The sequence below is a fragment of the Ambystoma mexicanum genome, chromosome 2q (genome assembly GCF_040938575.1).
Source record: "Ambystoma mexicanum isolate Mex_15411 chromosome 2q, UKY_AmexF1_1, whole genome shotgun sequence".
Classification (NCBI taxonomy): domain Eukaryota; kingdom Metazoa; phylum Chordata; class Amphibia; order Caudata; family Ambystomatidae; genus Ambystoma; species Ambystoma mexicanum.
The window spans coordinates 738,313,576-738,327,683 of record NC_090924.1 but is presented as its reverse complement, the minus strand read 5'-3'; the positions used below and the strand labels follow the sequence as shown (position 1 = coordinate 738,327,683).

At 46.5% G+C, this 14,108-nt stretch overlaps 1 protein-coding gene and 1 long non-coding RNA gene across 8 annotated transcripts in view; one reads left to right on the top strand and one right to left on the bottom strand.

Moving 5' to 3' along the window:
* Positions 1 to 14,108, bottom strand: part of RNF32 (ring finger protein 32) — a 567,839-nt gene that overhangs the window by 512,021 nt on the left and 41,710 nt on the right. For 2 of the 6 annotated variants that reach the window (XM_069647962.1, XM_069647963.1), the window contains exon 1: positions 1,076 to 1,172. The exons of 2 other annotated variants lie outside the window; for them this stretch is intronic. The gene's annotated coding sequence lies outside the window, so the exon portion shown is untranslated. Of the gene's footprint in view, positions 1 to 1,075; positions 1,173 to 14,108 lie in introns of those variants that run through there. 2 more of the 6 variants (XM_069647964.1, XM_069647957.1) reach the window with 2 other exon arrangements.
* LOC138569725 (uncharacterized) overlaps positions 1 to 14,108 on the top strand; it is a 329,355-nt gene that overhangs the window by 300,539 nt on the left and 14,708 nt on the right. The window contains exons 1-2 of one of the 2 annotated variants that reach the window (XR_011303312.1): positions 1,190 to 1,258; positions 10,760 to 10,858. This is a non-coding gene — a long non-coding RNA (uncharacterized lncRNA). Of the gene's footprint in view, positions 1 to 1,189; positions 1,259 to 10,759; positions 10,859 to 14,108 lie in introns of those variants that run through there. The other variant, XR_011303313.1, reaches the window with a different exon arrangement.

Sequence of the window (14,108 nt, the reverse complement as noted above, 5' to 3'; positions counted from 1 at the left end):
GCGCGGGACACATTCTAAGGGGGAAGCAGGAATACAGCAAAGCGATTCCAATACATGCACTTGATCCAACCAAGGCAGGTGTCTACACGTTGGAAAAAAATATGGGATAGGAAAGTGTAAAACAAAATATTCCCATTTACCCGTTCTTGTACAGAACGCACTCTGAACTATGCAAACTACTGTTTGAGCACCAGCCGAACGCTATGTACTCAGTTGAGAGGAACATTATCTAACATGTCAACAGAAGCATCTGGCTTTACCTACCTTTTTTCTGAGTAGTCTGCACACAAACGAGTTGAGGAAGGCAATGCAGTCTTATTTCTTTGTGCACAGGTCCAGGTAGAAAACAAATGGAGTGTCAGGGCGGGAACCTGGGAACGCTCAAAGGCAGCCGTCTTTTTTTCTTCTGTGGTGTGTTCTTCCTGCTTGATTACAAAGGCACGAGGCCACCAGCAAAGGTGCCCTTTTATGCCCCCACCCTAAGTGGCGCAAAAGTTCAGAGAGCCTCTGACTTCCGTAATGTTACGCTAGTACTATGTGACTGCAAGTCAGCAGCTGCGGCTACTGTGCTGCGGCTACTCTTCCCATGGCAATCGTGGCCAACACCACCCAGGGAGATTTCGCCCTCCGGGGACCAGGGCAATTGCACCCGCCGGGGCAATTGCACCCCTGCCAGCCGCCCGCTTCAAGAAACAGGCCTGATTATTATATATATAGTCACTTACACCAGAGCAGGGTCTGTGTAGTAGCTGCACAGCAGTTGCGTCTGCAAGCATTCCAGAGCCTGAACAATACTGTGAATGAGCTTCGGAGCAGCTACTGTGCCTAAGATACCAACAACAACAGGCTGCCCTGTGTAATTTCAAAATCAGATGTTTAGAAAGTCACGTACCAGTGTTTAATTTCAACATGTGATAAATGCAATACTACGTATTACAGCTTCAACGAGCATTTCTAGAGGTTGCAAAAGGGCTCCTCTTAACAATATAACAAAGGGGTGAGAACGTCTAAGTTAATGGATGCTAAAAGAAATGTCTATAAAATTCATTGCAGGAGCTGGATTGCATGCACTCACCTGATGCTGCCTGGCATCAGAAAACGGGTGTATCGTAAAAGGTAGTGTGTAGTTTCCATGCGAGACACGGACCATAGCAACGCTCCGCCTCCACTTCATCACGTGGGCTGCGCTGCATCACGTGGGTTTCAACCCATCACGTCTTTTTTTGCACGAGCGGGAAGGCATGAGCCGGACGGAACGGTAAAAAACAAAATTCGTATAATTGATTGTAATTTGGTACTTGAATTTGGTTTATGTTAAGTCTGAAAGTTATCGCGTGTTGATTGTTACTTTAATGCAGAGCGGCATTATTGGGAAGGGGCTATTTATGTGTATTTTGGGCGTTTGTAATGTGCAGAGGTGTTGAGATTTACAAAAGTACAGGCGGATTCAGTTCTTTTTTGGGTTTTCTCATACAGATGGGCGAATTGCCCGGGGGAGATGTGTTTTATGGAATGGGGAAGGGCACCGCGCGTTCCTCCCTTCCCAATGTGACTTCCACTGTACCAGTGAACAGTACAGTGAATAGTTATCCTCCCTGCTGGAGAGGGGAGGGGCGTGGGGTGGGAGGATTTGTTATGTGCATCAGATGCGGATATGTGTTTTATGCAGACAGACTAATTTGGCTACGAATTTCCAGCATAACAGTTCAGTTATGTTTTCTCCTGCATGGGGGCTGAGGGGGGTGTTGTATGGATTTTACACTGTTTATGTATGTCATTGCTGGAATGGTTCCGCAATGCTTGATTCCAGAACCATTCAATTACTGTGCTGCTGGTCCTCGGGTGGCTGCCGACGTCTGGGGGCTCTTACCTATAAACAAGCAAGTGCACCCGCAAACATTGATTTGCCTCACTTATTTTATAACAATTGACAACAAGGTACTTCTGAGCCCCCAGGGAAAGAAATGTGCTGCTGTGCTGGCTGCCGGTAATGTCGCAAAGGCTGCCGGCAGTATGATATGATAGTTTATTTGTATTGCGCTCGTACACAAGTGTTTCAGAGCGTGACAAGGCAAGGGAGGGGAACAGGGGAGAACAAACAGCGATCTTACTGGCCCAGTGACATTGAGAACGCGCAAGTGCATGGGAAAAGGAAAGGGGGAAAGTGCATGGAAGGGGGAGAGTGGAAAGTGCAGAGCAGAGGAGAACAGATAAATAATAAATACAAAAAATAGATAATGGAGGTAATAAACATTGATAGTGCAGCAAGCAAGTGGCAAGTGCTGTGTTTACGGCAGCAGAACTGAGTAAGTCTGATAAGTGCAGAAAAAGAGGGAGGGGGGACTGTTTGGGTACAGATACAGTCTCCAGTACAAGGGGTGGCCAGGAGGCAGTACAGGAGGGTGGCAGGGTGAGCAGGTACCTGGGCCTAGGGGACAGAGGGTGGCCAGGTGCACAGTGCCAAGAGAGAGCAGATGAGCAGGGGAGAGGGGGAGCTAAGGCAGAAGAAAAGAGGAAGGTCTTGAGGTGCTTCCGGAACCGGAGATGGTTCTGCTCTGAAGCTTTAGAGTGGCAGGGAGGCTGTTCCAGAGGGAGGTCCCAGCCGAAGACAGAGATCAGTAGAAGGAAACCTACGCGGATGAATAGTGGATGAGGGAGAGCAAAGAAAACACAGACAGCACGCCGTCAAATGCAAGTACCTGTTTATGCTGGCAGCAATGAATATTGGGAATAATGAACCCCAATAAGTGGGCAACGGACAGTAAGTGGCATATTAAAGGAGAAGACCTTTGAACGTGCTTTGAAAGTGGCGGCCACCTTGGGAAATAGTTTATTTTGGTTTCTGTGACAACCAAACGTACAGAGCTTCCTGTACAAAGCGCTCAAGCTTTGTGTGAAGGAAACAGACGCTGCAAGGCATAAGCAGCTCTTAGAAAGGAAATAAAGCGGCAAGTACAGTTAAATACTGATTTATTGAGAGTTATGCACTGGACACTGTCCAAAGTACTGTAAATCAAGCCTGAACCGTGTCAACAAAAGTAACAGCATTACTAAAGCCACTTGTTACTATCCTTTGCTGGATGTATGTAAGAACAGTAAACAGACTCTCCAGAAAGTGATAGAAACTAAAAGAATAAACACTCAGCCAACATCTAACATCTTTTGGCTTACAGGAGTTGGTGCCTAAAAAAAAAAAGAGATATATCAATGTTGTGATCATGCAGCATGTAACTGCGCCGATTCAGTTTCTTCCACAACCAGGAAACCCAATCTGTCCATGGGAGCAGTGGATAGATGGGTTCCAAGTGTATTTAAGGGCAATTGGAGGAGCTAAATACAGTGATGATTTAAAAGAAGCTACATTGGTGAACTGTATTGGGGCAGAAGCATTAAGAATCTTTCGCACATTACCTGATCTTGATGGTACTGAAAGTGGATCAGGGGACAATAACAGAACATTTGAAAGTGCTTTGGGAAAGTTGGCTAAGCACTTTGGAAACAAGGTTAACATTGTGTTAAAAGGTATTGGTTTTTCTCAAGGCGGCAATTGAAAAACGAATCCATAGACGCTTATATAGCAGTAGGTAGAAGTCTTATGTCTACATGCAGATTTACGGGTATTGCTGATGAGTACTTGAGATACCAATTGGTGTTAAATGTAGCGGACTTTCACATCCAACGACGACTCTGGCAAGCCAAGGACCCATCGTTGGAGCAAGCACTAGAAATTGCCAGAACCATGGAATTAGGGGAACGATGCATGAGATAAAGACAAGAAAGGGAGGATGTTAGATAATTTAAATCCATTCAGGAAGAAAAGAAAGAGGATAGTGATGAATCCTTAGTAGCAATGATAGAGAGTATGACCACCAACAATGGTAGAGTAAATCCCAGAAAAGAAAAGGAAACAAGTTATAAGTTTCAATTTCAGAATCGTTACCAGAAATGTGGATGGAACAAACATAGTAACATAGAGAAGGAATATCCGGCAGTTGCAGTTGAATGTTACAAGTGTGGCCATGTGGGCCATTTTGCCAAGGTGTGCAGAAATGTTTGGGGAAGAGGCAGCTATGGAAAGCAAATAGTAAACAGACTGCTGCAGAACACGGTCAGGCTGGTGGAGGAAGCTAAAGGCTCTGGTAGTATGTTGTCCATTCCCAGTGAGGACACACAACATGTACAAATCCTTACCGTCATGGCCAAGGAAGAAAATAGAGGGCCTTGGGTACACATGGAAATAAATGAAGTGTCTCTACCGGTCATGGTGGACACTGGTTCACCTTATACAGTGGTGGATGTTGACACTTTTGTCAAGGAGCTACGTGGTAAATCTGAAGAACTACAATGTACCAGTGTAAGGGCAACTGGCTATGGCAAGACACTGATAGACATTATTGGTTACACGTGGGTGAAACTGTGCTTTCAGGGCAGAGAAACTTTTTGCAAATTGTATGTGGCAAGAAATGGGTCATCTGTGGTAGGGTGGTGGGAGCAGGCCACCTTACAAGTTAGAATTCAATAATTCATCCAGATGAGAAGGGTCCTATTTTGAGTGTGTTGAAGGACAATAGTGACATTAATGGTGCTTTAGCTAAACAGTTCCCCAGGTATTTAATGAATCTATTGAACTATTAAAGGGTTTTCAAGACAAAATAATCCTCAGGAAAGGAGTGAAGCTGGTAGCTCACAAGGTGAGAGGTGTTCCTATTGGAACCAAGGATTCCCTACAAAAGGAACTCTCTAGACTGTGTGAACAAGGAATAATTGTGCCTATCGAGAGTTCAGAGTGGTTATCCCCAATTGTGTTAGTTCACACACCTGATGGTGCCATCAGAATGTGTGTGGATCTTGGGGATCTAAACAAGAATATTTGGGTAGAAAGACATCCTTTGCCAAACATTGGGGAATTATTAGCAACCATGGTCCCTGGAAAATATTTTACAACATTAGACCTGTCTTCGGCATATCATCAGATTGTGCTTGATGAAGAGTCTAAACACCTGACCTCATTTGTCACTCCACTCGAGGCTTTCATGTTTAAAAGGATGCCTTTATCCCTAGCCTCGGCTGTGGCAGTTTTTCAGAGACTCATGTTGTACTTTTTTGGAGGTCTTAAAGGAGTCTATTGCTTCCAGGATGATATTCTGGTCTCGGCTGAGACAGAAAAGGAACATGATGCCAAGTTAGTGGGAGTGTTACAGGTGATTCAAGAAAGGGGGCTTACATTGAAATTAAAAAAGTGTAAAATCAAAAAGGAAGAAGTATCATATCTTGGCCATTCTATAAATGCTCATGGAATGAAACCCGAGAAGGAGTTGGTAAATTCTATCATGAACATTCCAGAGCCGGGCAATAAAGATCAGTTAAGAAGTTTTTTAGGGATGACTGAGTATTACTCAAAATTTCTAGCCAATTATACGGAAAAGACCAAGTGTGTGAGGGAACTGATGAAGAAATGTGCTCAGTTTGCTTGCTCAGAAGGATGTAAAATTGAGTTTGAACAATTAAAAAAGGATATCAATAAAGCTCCCACGTTAAGCATGTTTGATTGTAGGGGCAAAGGCTGTGATCTCTGTAGATGCCAGCAAAATTGGACTAGGGGGTGTGCTGGAACAGATTCAGGATAAAGGTTCCGTCCCCATTGCATTTGCTTCAAGGCAAAGAGAGAGGCGCTAGGGGTGAAATGTATTTTGGAACATTTCAGAAACCTCATGTGGGGGTTGCCTATTTTACTAAAGACTGATCATGAACCCCTGGTACATGTGCTACAATCCAAGACACCGGATTTGGTTTCACCGAGGATACGGCGGTGGGTGTTGGACATAATGCAATACAATCTAAGCATAAGTTACACTCCGGGCAAACTACATATGGTGGCTGATTGTTTTTCAAGGTTACCATGGGCGGTGGAGACTATGATGATGAGTCTTGTAGAGAATCCAATTCGGAGAACATTGTGGCTATAGTGAATCCAGGCATAATGAAAGAGGAGTGGAGTAAAGGTTCTGCATCATCCTCAGAAAAAGTGGGCCTCAGACGGGCTATAAGTGGTGAGTGAAGTGATATTGACCAGTGTTGGTGTGTACTCCCAGATAAGGGATGAGACTTCAATGGATTTGTCATGTGTATACAGAGGAGACTGTATTATTCCTCCTACAAGGCTTAGTGAGAGGATAATAAATTTGGCTCATGAAGGTCATGTGGGCAGAATTCTTACAAAAAGGAAGGTGAGAAGTAGTTATTGGTGGCCCGGCGTGTGGAAAGAAAAATAAGAGAGTGTTAAGAACTGTTTAACTTGTGCCGCCATTGACAAGGGAAGGAATGTGAGGACGACTCCTTTGCAACCAGTGGAAATTCCGGAACAAGTATGGTCCAAAATGGCGATTGATGTTATGGGGCCATATGAAAACTTGGACTCTCAAAAGGTTTACATTGTTGTTCTTTTGGACTACACCTCAAAAAGGGTGGAGTGGGGTGTTGTTGAAGGAACTGTCACAGCTGGAAAAATATTAAAATTCTTGAGTGAAATTTTCAATAGCGAGGCTGATCCATTAGAAGCTGTGTCTGACAATGGGGCTCAATTTGTTTCAACAGAATTCCAGTCATTTTTGAGAGAGAGAGCAATAGAACATAGGACCACGTCATTGTATCCTCCCATGGCAAATGGACTTGTAGAGCGGATGAATGGTTTTGTTAAGAATATCATTCAATTAGCCCTTGCCAATGCACTTCCATGGAGAGAGATATTGAGTGAAGCTCTCAACACGCACAGGACAACTCCACATTCTGTGACGGAGGTGGAGCCATTCATCATGAGGGTAAGATCGGCTTCGAACCGATTAAGGCTTGCCTGGATGTTTGCAAGTGATAGACACATTGATATTGGTGACATTGTATGGTGGGTAAAGGAGAAACAAGCCAAGTACAAAGAGTACTATGATCGGAGGAATTGAGTGGTGGAGAGGAAAATCAGAGAGTGGGACTGGGTTTGCATAAAGGAGACCAAGAAAGTTTTGGAGGAGAGTCTAAATTCAGGTCTCCGCAGAGGGTGATACTTGTTCGGGAAAATCAGTGTTGTTGGATGACGGTAAGAGTGATGATGTGGTACGGATGGAGGAGGGTGTTCAGAAGCTGGGTGTTCAGAAGATGGCACGATCTGGAGTAAGGAATTCACAGGACTGTGGTCTTAGTACAGAGAGTCAAGATTCCGGAGTAAAGACTAATGGTTCAGGAGATATGTTGTCAAGAAGGAACCGCAGGGTGAACCAAAACTTTAATAAATACTATATTTATTATTAGTCTGCATTGGGGATGAGCAATCATCCATTTCAGTTAGTTGTGTGTTTTCAAATAAAGCTGCTTTTCTACTTTTGTTTTCTGTTTTCTGATCTCACCCTTTCTTCTATACTTTTCTTATTTGATGTTGTATGGGGTTTACACTGTTTGTGTATGTCATTGCTGGAATGGTTCTGGAATGCTTGTATTCCAGAACCATTCAGTTACTGTGTTGCTGGTCCTCGGATGGCTGCCGACATCGGGGGGCTCTTACCAATAAACCAGCAGCTAATGTAATCATTGATTTGCCTCACTTATTTCATAACAGCGGGGGGTGGCGATTTGGCATTCTCCAGGGAGGGGGTTGGTCATTTGCCCCTTTGTAATGTGTGGTAGAGAAGGCTAAAGTGAGGCCTTATGTTGCTTTCATTATCAATCACACATTTAAAGTCCCTATGACACCCGATACCATTTTTTATGTAGGACGTCTATACGTACTTAGGAAGAGAATCACAGCGGAAGGACCACTCCATGCTGTGTACAGGTAGGGATCTATTTTTTATTGTGTATTTATAAGGGGCTTATACATCTTGGAAGTGTTTCGAAGCAGCAGGCATATTTGGTGCCGGTGGGTTTGTTTTTCCTATTTTGATTTTGGTTGCAGCAACAACGGATCTTTGTTTGTCTTCTTGGTTGGTATTATCCCCATCCCGTCTCCCTCCGCCCCCCAAACAGATGTGATTGGTGGCCGTGCCATGCACGCCGAGTGAATTTCTTGGCAGATGTTTTCCAAATTCAGCTGCCAGCAGCAAGTTGAATTATACGCCATCTTTCTTCACCCTTATCTGCGCAACACAGCTTTCACTGTTAAAACAGCAATGCGCTCTCCCAGTTGGAAATGTCGAAACCCATTTTTACCACAGCCACATGCTTGCTTCTTTTTCTGCACTGCTGCACAAGCTCACACGGGTTTGGATGCCTCTGGTGCTGCCGAGCCCTCCTGCGCTGGGGATGATATGTGTGTTGCCACCGGAGCGGGGGACGATTGCGGCAGCAGCCCATTACTCTGGATGAAGAGCAGCAGGCGGGGCTGTAGTTCCCTTGGCATGATTTCTGTAACTTTACTGCCTTTACAAGATGAGGGGCTCTGATTTGAACATTGCACGGGGTGTGCCTAACTTTACCGCCCAATGCTGCCAGGCAGTGCTTTGAGCTGTACTGGCCAGAATCGTGTTTGTGCCACAAGATGTCGTTCTTGATTCAACCCAACCTCCCAGGGCATTTCCTCCGCTGTCTGTCTGTACAGGACAGAGTTCCTTCATTTCCCTGCGTTGTCTTACTGGGTAGGTGCCTGCATGTTCATGTATACTCTGCTAGTATACAGTAAAAATGCAGACTCCTATGTAGTCTTAGCAGCAAGATAACAATTGAGTATTTCGCCTTAAAATAGCCATACTGTAGGCCGAGATCTTTAATCTGTGGGGCGTGTGATGCAGGACGGCGAGAAAAGAAAAAATACATTTTTTTGCCTCACTTAACTGTGCATGTCGAGCCATTGGCCACCATGCCCATGCCCAGTCAGTGGGACATGGCCACGAAACAGGAAATAAACGCAGCCAGGACATGCGCTTTCCTGCATTTGGTGTGCACGTCCACGCCGATTTGTTACTTCATGCTGATGCCGCCAGTGTTTTTTTGCCTGGTAAGGGATGCCGTGTCTCGGCTCACCCCCCCACACCTTCTCCCCCTTTGGACCTACAAAGGTGAGCGCCTGGATAGGCGAGCAGGGGGGCCGGATCACTGCAATGCTGTTCCCCCCTGTGCCCCTCTTCTTCTGTGCCCCCACCTTGGAGGCCACGACGGAGAGGAGGCGAGCAGGGACGGAAGCAGGCATTGCTGGTGTTGTATGATTATCAGCACCCCACGGCAGATTGCTGACCTCCAGCAATCTGCTGTGGGGTAGCCGGATAGCATACAACACCGGCACCCTGCCTTGGTTGCTCCTCTGCCTTGTCACCCCTCTGGTCCATGAGACGGCTCTGGCCGGGTCCGAGATCTGGCATCAGATTTTTGACTGATCTCGGGACCCGGCCTCCCTCCGCCATGACCAGGCTTTACCAAGCCCCCAGCTTCGCAGAGGGGAGCTGGGGGCTCAGTGACCTAATCTTCGCAGTGCTCCTTTCCCAAGCCGCCACTTGCGCATTTCCTGGCTGAGTTTGCTCATCCCATTTGTTTTCTTCTGTCCTGAAAGGGACACCACGGAAATCAGTGGGCCATGAACATCACTGGCGGGGAGGTGGAGTTCACTGTGGAAAGCAGGCTGGACACAAGATTGTTGTTCAAATGTGAATTTTACACGTTCATAGTAAAAAAGTCATTTCCAAGCTCAAAAACGCAGCGGAAACTTGCGCTCACTAGTTTTCTTTCAGATGTTTCTTTTTTTTTTTGTCAGTGCACCACACCAATACTCTGTAATTTGTGTGCCCCTTGCCTTGTGTTTTATCACAGGTTATATTTATAAAGATGTTATGTTTATCAAACTGGTTAATCACAAATAAATGCTTCTGTTGTGCTGACAGCAGTTATTAGGAAAAATGAAACTGGGTTCAAGGGTGCCAACTTTTGGTTTTCACTACACAGGCAGAAATACCCCAACCCATTGCCCAACCCATCCCTTGGCAAAACACATTTTATAGCACTTCCTTGTTTATAAGTAATTGCAAAAAGTAATTTGATTAACAAGTTTTACATATATTTTTTGTATTTATTGTTTTGGTTAAATTCAACCTTAAACACATTAAAAGAAACAACAATATATCAATATCCCTTGATGTTCTAAAATCACTGCATTACCAACAGTATTTTGGGTGCACCGCTGCCTAGAAGTGATTTAAAGTGGAATTCATGTATATCTTCCTGCTGTGGGTGCCAGGTCTTCGCCTGTATGGGGCAACATATGTTGCAGAGAAGCCAGCCAGTCCTTGTGTCTGGCATGGCAACCGCGGCAGTCTGCTGCTATGTCAGCCCTGCCACCAAACTGCAGTAAAAGCTACATGGCTATTACTCGATGTTTCAAAAAGTTAGCTTGGTGAGTTAAGAACTACTGTGTCGGAGTCTATGTAAGATATGTAAATGAATGATTGGAATGCCAACAGGCTGGACTTCTCAACTGTTATCGGCAGGGAATAGAAAGGGTAAAATATGACAAGCGGATGCTCTTTCTCTCTCTCTATTATCTTTTGTCTCTGTGACTGAGTATGAGTCACGTTTTCAGGTATGTGCTCTGACTGCTCTCTTCTCTCTGCCAGCTGGCTGGACTGACCTATAGGGAACTTTGGAGATTTCCCAGTAGGACCCTGCACCCTAGGTCCCTTTTGTGTGCGGGGGAGGATGTGTGCCTACTGGCAGAATGGAGTGCGCAAATATTGGTACAGTCAATCTGGTACGTCTATAATATTTTTTTATTGTACATTTTCAATTGCAGGAACACAAATTCGCTCTATCATCCCATCTTGGACAGCAAAGTCCCCAGCAGCGATGGCACCATAAAAAATCCTGACATATGTAGTAGGACTTGCCGGCGGTAAGAATGCTTTTTTTTTTTTAAAACAACTGTATTTTGCTGTGGGTGATGGTGGGGCAGTTTTAAAGGTATAGTTAGGAGTCACAGTCAGTGATTTCATACCTATTTTTGAGGCTGTTCCTTTCTCATGTCCAGTTTGGAGCACTACTGAAAGTTCACGTCTCACATTGGAGTTGCATTTACAGTGCACTGTGTAGTCTATCCTGCTTTCACAGCGTTACGTTCTGCTTACTAGCTCATACCTAGCACCCAAGAGCTGGTTTCAACCCCTACTCATCTACTCTTAATTTTGAAGTCTCAGGTAGACCCATGTATCCTTGGCTAATGTTTTCATTGCAGCAGCATCGCTCCAAGCGTCGGTGTGTCAACCTAACCACCTGTGTCCCAGCAGGAAAAATTCTGTGACGCACTTGACCCAGTCACACAGGCAGGTAAGGATTTCTTTTCCCTATGTGCCATTGGTTGAGTAGAAGTGCTGAAGCTTTATATCGACCCTGTGCAATGTGCATCCAGGTGTGGTTTTCGCCACCAATCTGTGGCCTACTCCAGGACCACAGTTAAAAAAAGAATTTTTGCTAGAACTTCACGATCTGAACAGGGATACTTCTGAGACTTGTATCAATGTGGTGTTATTTTTTTTTAAACCTCTTTTTATTCATTATTGCATTAACACAGAAACCCAAAAAAAAAAAGGAGGAAACAGCAAGTACGAGTCAACACTAACGGCAACATCAACATAAAACTAATACCCTACTCCTTACACCCCCGCTCCGTGGTACAGCACCCAAGGGCTGCCTCCTGCGCCCGCCTCCCCCAACCATACTCCTAACCGTATATGTCCAGTAGTTTTAAGTCTCTGCGGGCACCATTGTTCTCTGAAGTCTCCTTTTAAGTATTCCAGTGTCTCCCCCAGTCTGCGTAGAAAGACCCCAATTTGTTATCTGCAGCATAAGAGGCCCACTCCAACGACACAATGGGCCTCATTACGACCCAGGCGCTAATGGGTTAACGGCGCCGTACAAGGCTGCAGCGCTGTTAACCTATTAGCGCCTAATTACGAGGTCCCTTTGCGGGACCCGACCTTAACGGCTGGTGTAGACCAGCTGTTAAGGTAGGGACCCGCAAAGGGACCTTGGTGCTAATTACGGTGCCGCAATTTGCGGCACCGTACTTAGCGCCTTCCCCATTCCCATTGAGCCCTATGGGGCAAAAATGGGAATGGGGAAGGGCCATGGAGGAAGGGGGAATTACCGCCCCGTCAACCTTGTAATGGGGTGGTAATTCCCCCTTTCTCCATGGCGGAGTCGGTAACTTACCGGCATGGACCATGGTGCTAACAGCACCATGGTCTTCCGCCAGGGTCGTAATGAGGCCCAATATCCCACATTTTCCTCAGCCAGTCCTGCTCAGTCGGGATCAAGGGCCCCTTCCACCTTTGCGCGATGAGGGTCAAGGCCGCCAAGGTGAATATCACTGACGCTTTGCTGCGGCCGCATCCTGCCGCTTCCACCCCCACTCCGTCCCCCAGCCCACTCCTCCCCAGCAAGATCTCTCGTGGGTTCCGAAGGGCACGCCCTCCCAAAGCCTGAGCGGTAGCTCGCTTAAGTACGTCCCAGAAGGGTTGAATGACGGGGCAATCCCACCAGATATGTGAGGCCGTGCCTCTCTCCCCACACCCCCTCCAGCACTCCTCCGAGACGGCAGGGTTCATTGCATGAAGTCGGGCGGGAGTATAATGCCACCCCACCATGCATTTGTACCAAACCTCCCGAACCTGGATAGCCTTTGCAAGTTTGGGGATCCGCGCCCACAGTCTCTCCCAATCAGCCAATCAGCCTGCTCCATTCGAACCCCTGAATGGCTCTCCCAATCTGCCATGTAAGCCCAACTAGTGCACGGACTACCTCTCTCTAGTTGTTTGTATAGGTCTGTGATAAGCCCCTTTGTGCCCTCATGGGTTGTTAAGAACCTTTCAAAGTGGGTTAGATCTCTAGTCGCTGCTCGCCTTATTGCCGGAGACATCACCCAATGCCTGATTTGAAAATACTGAAGCCGCTCCCTTTCCGCCAAACCAAATTCTTTTTTACATTCCTCAAATGTTTTCACTCTCTCCCCAACAAACATGTCCCTCAAGGTCCTACATCCCCCCTCCTCCCAATCCAAAAACGCTCCCCTCTCCATCCCTGGAGTGAAGTCCACGTTCTGGAAGATAGGGGTAAACGGCGAAAGAAAAGTCATAGTCCCACATCTCACTGCAGACCGATCCCAGCTATCGGCTACACTTCTCGTGATGTCGCTCAAATAGATATGTGAGGGTCGCAGCTGTCGCGGGAGCCAGAGAACCTCCCCCAAATGATACCTAGCCACCACCCTGTCCATCATCACACAATGCTTCAGGTAATCTTTTGAAAACCATTCTTTGATTATCCTGAGCTGTGCCGCGTCGTGATAGCGGCGAAAATCGGTGAAGGCCAGGCCCCCTCTTTCTCTAGAAGCTGTGAGCAGCTGCCTGGATACTCGCGATCTCCTCCCCCCGTAGACAAAGCCCCTGATCAACCTATCCAGCCTCTTAAAGAAGCTCTCCGGAACCCTCAATGGGATGGCCTGGAAAAGGTAGAGCACCCGGGGTAGTATCACCAACCTGAGGACCGCCACCCTACCGAGCCATGAGATAGGAAGGGCACCCCACCTCCGTAAATCTTTCTGAATTGCTAAAAGAATCGCCTCATAGTTTGCTCCATACCAACCAGCTAAAGAGGGGGTGATCCTTACTCCCAGGTACCGCAACCCAGAGAGGCTCCACTTTAATGGGGATATTTCCCTGACCTCCTCCCCCCCCCCCCCCCCCTCCAGGGAAAGATTCATCAGTTCCGATTTCTGGAAGTTAATCTGCAGGCCCGATACTTTGCCAAAGGAGGTTAATAATGCTATACATGCTGGGAGGGATTCCCTCGGGTTGGTTAGTGTAAGCAGCATGTCATTGGCGAAGGCCGCAACTTTATGTTGCCCCCTTCCCCCCCCGAATGGGATCCCATTGATTTCCGCCGACTGGCCAATTGCCAACAGGAGAGGTTCTAAATAAATGGCATAGAGTAAAGGGGAGAGGGGACACCCCTGTTTCTTCCCCCTCTGGAGCCTAAAAGGTCTGGACACCTCCCCATTGATCAGTATGCGTGATGTGGGATTTTTATAATTGGCGGCTACCAGGTTAATAAAACCCTCCCCGAGGCCCATCTTCTCCTTTACCTGA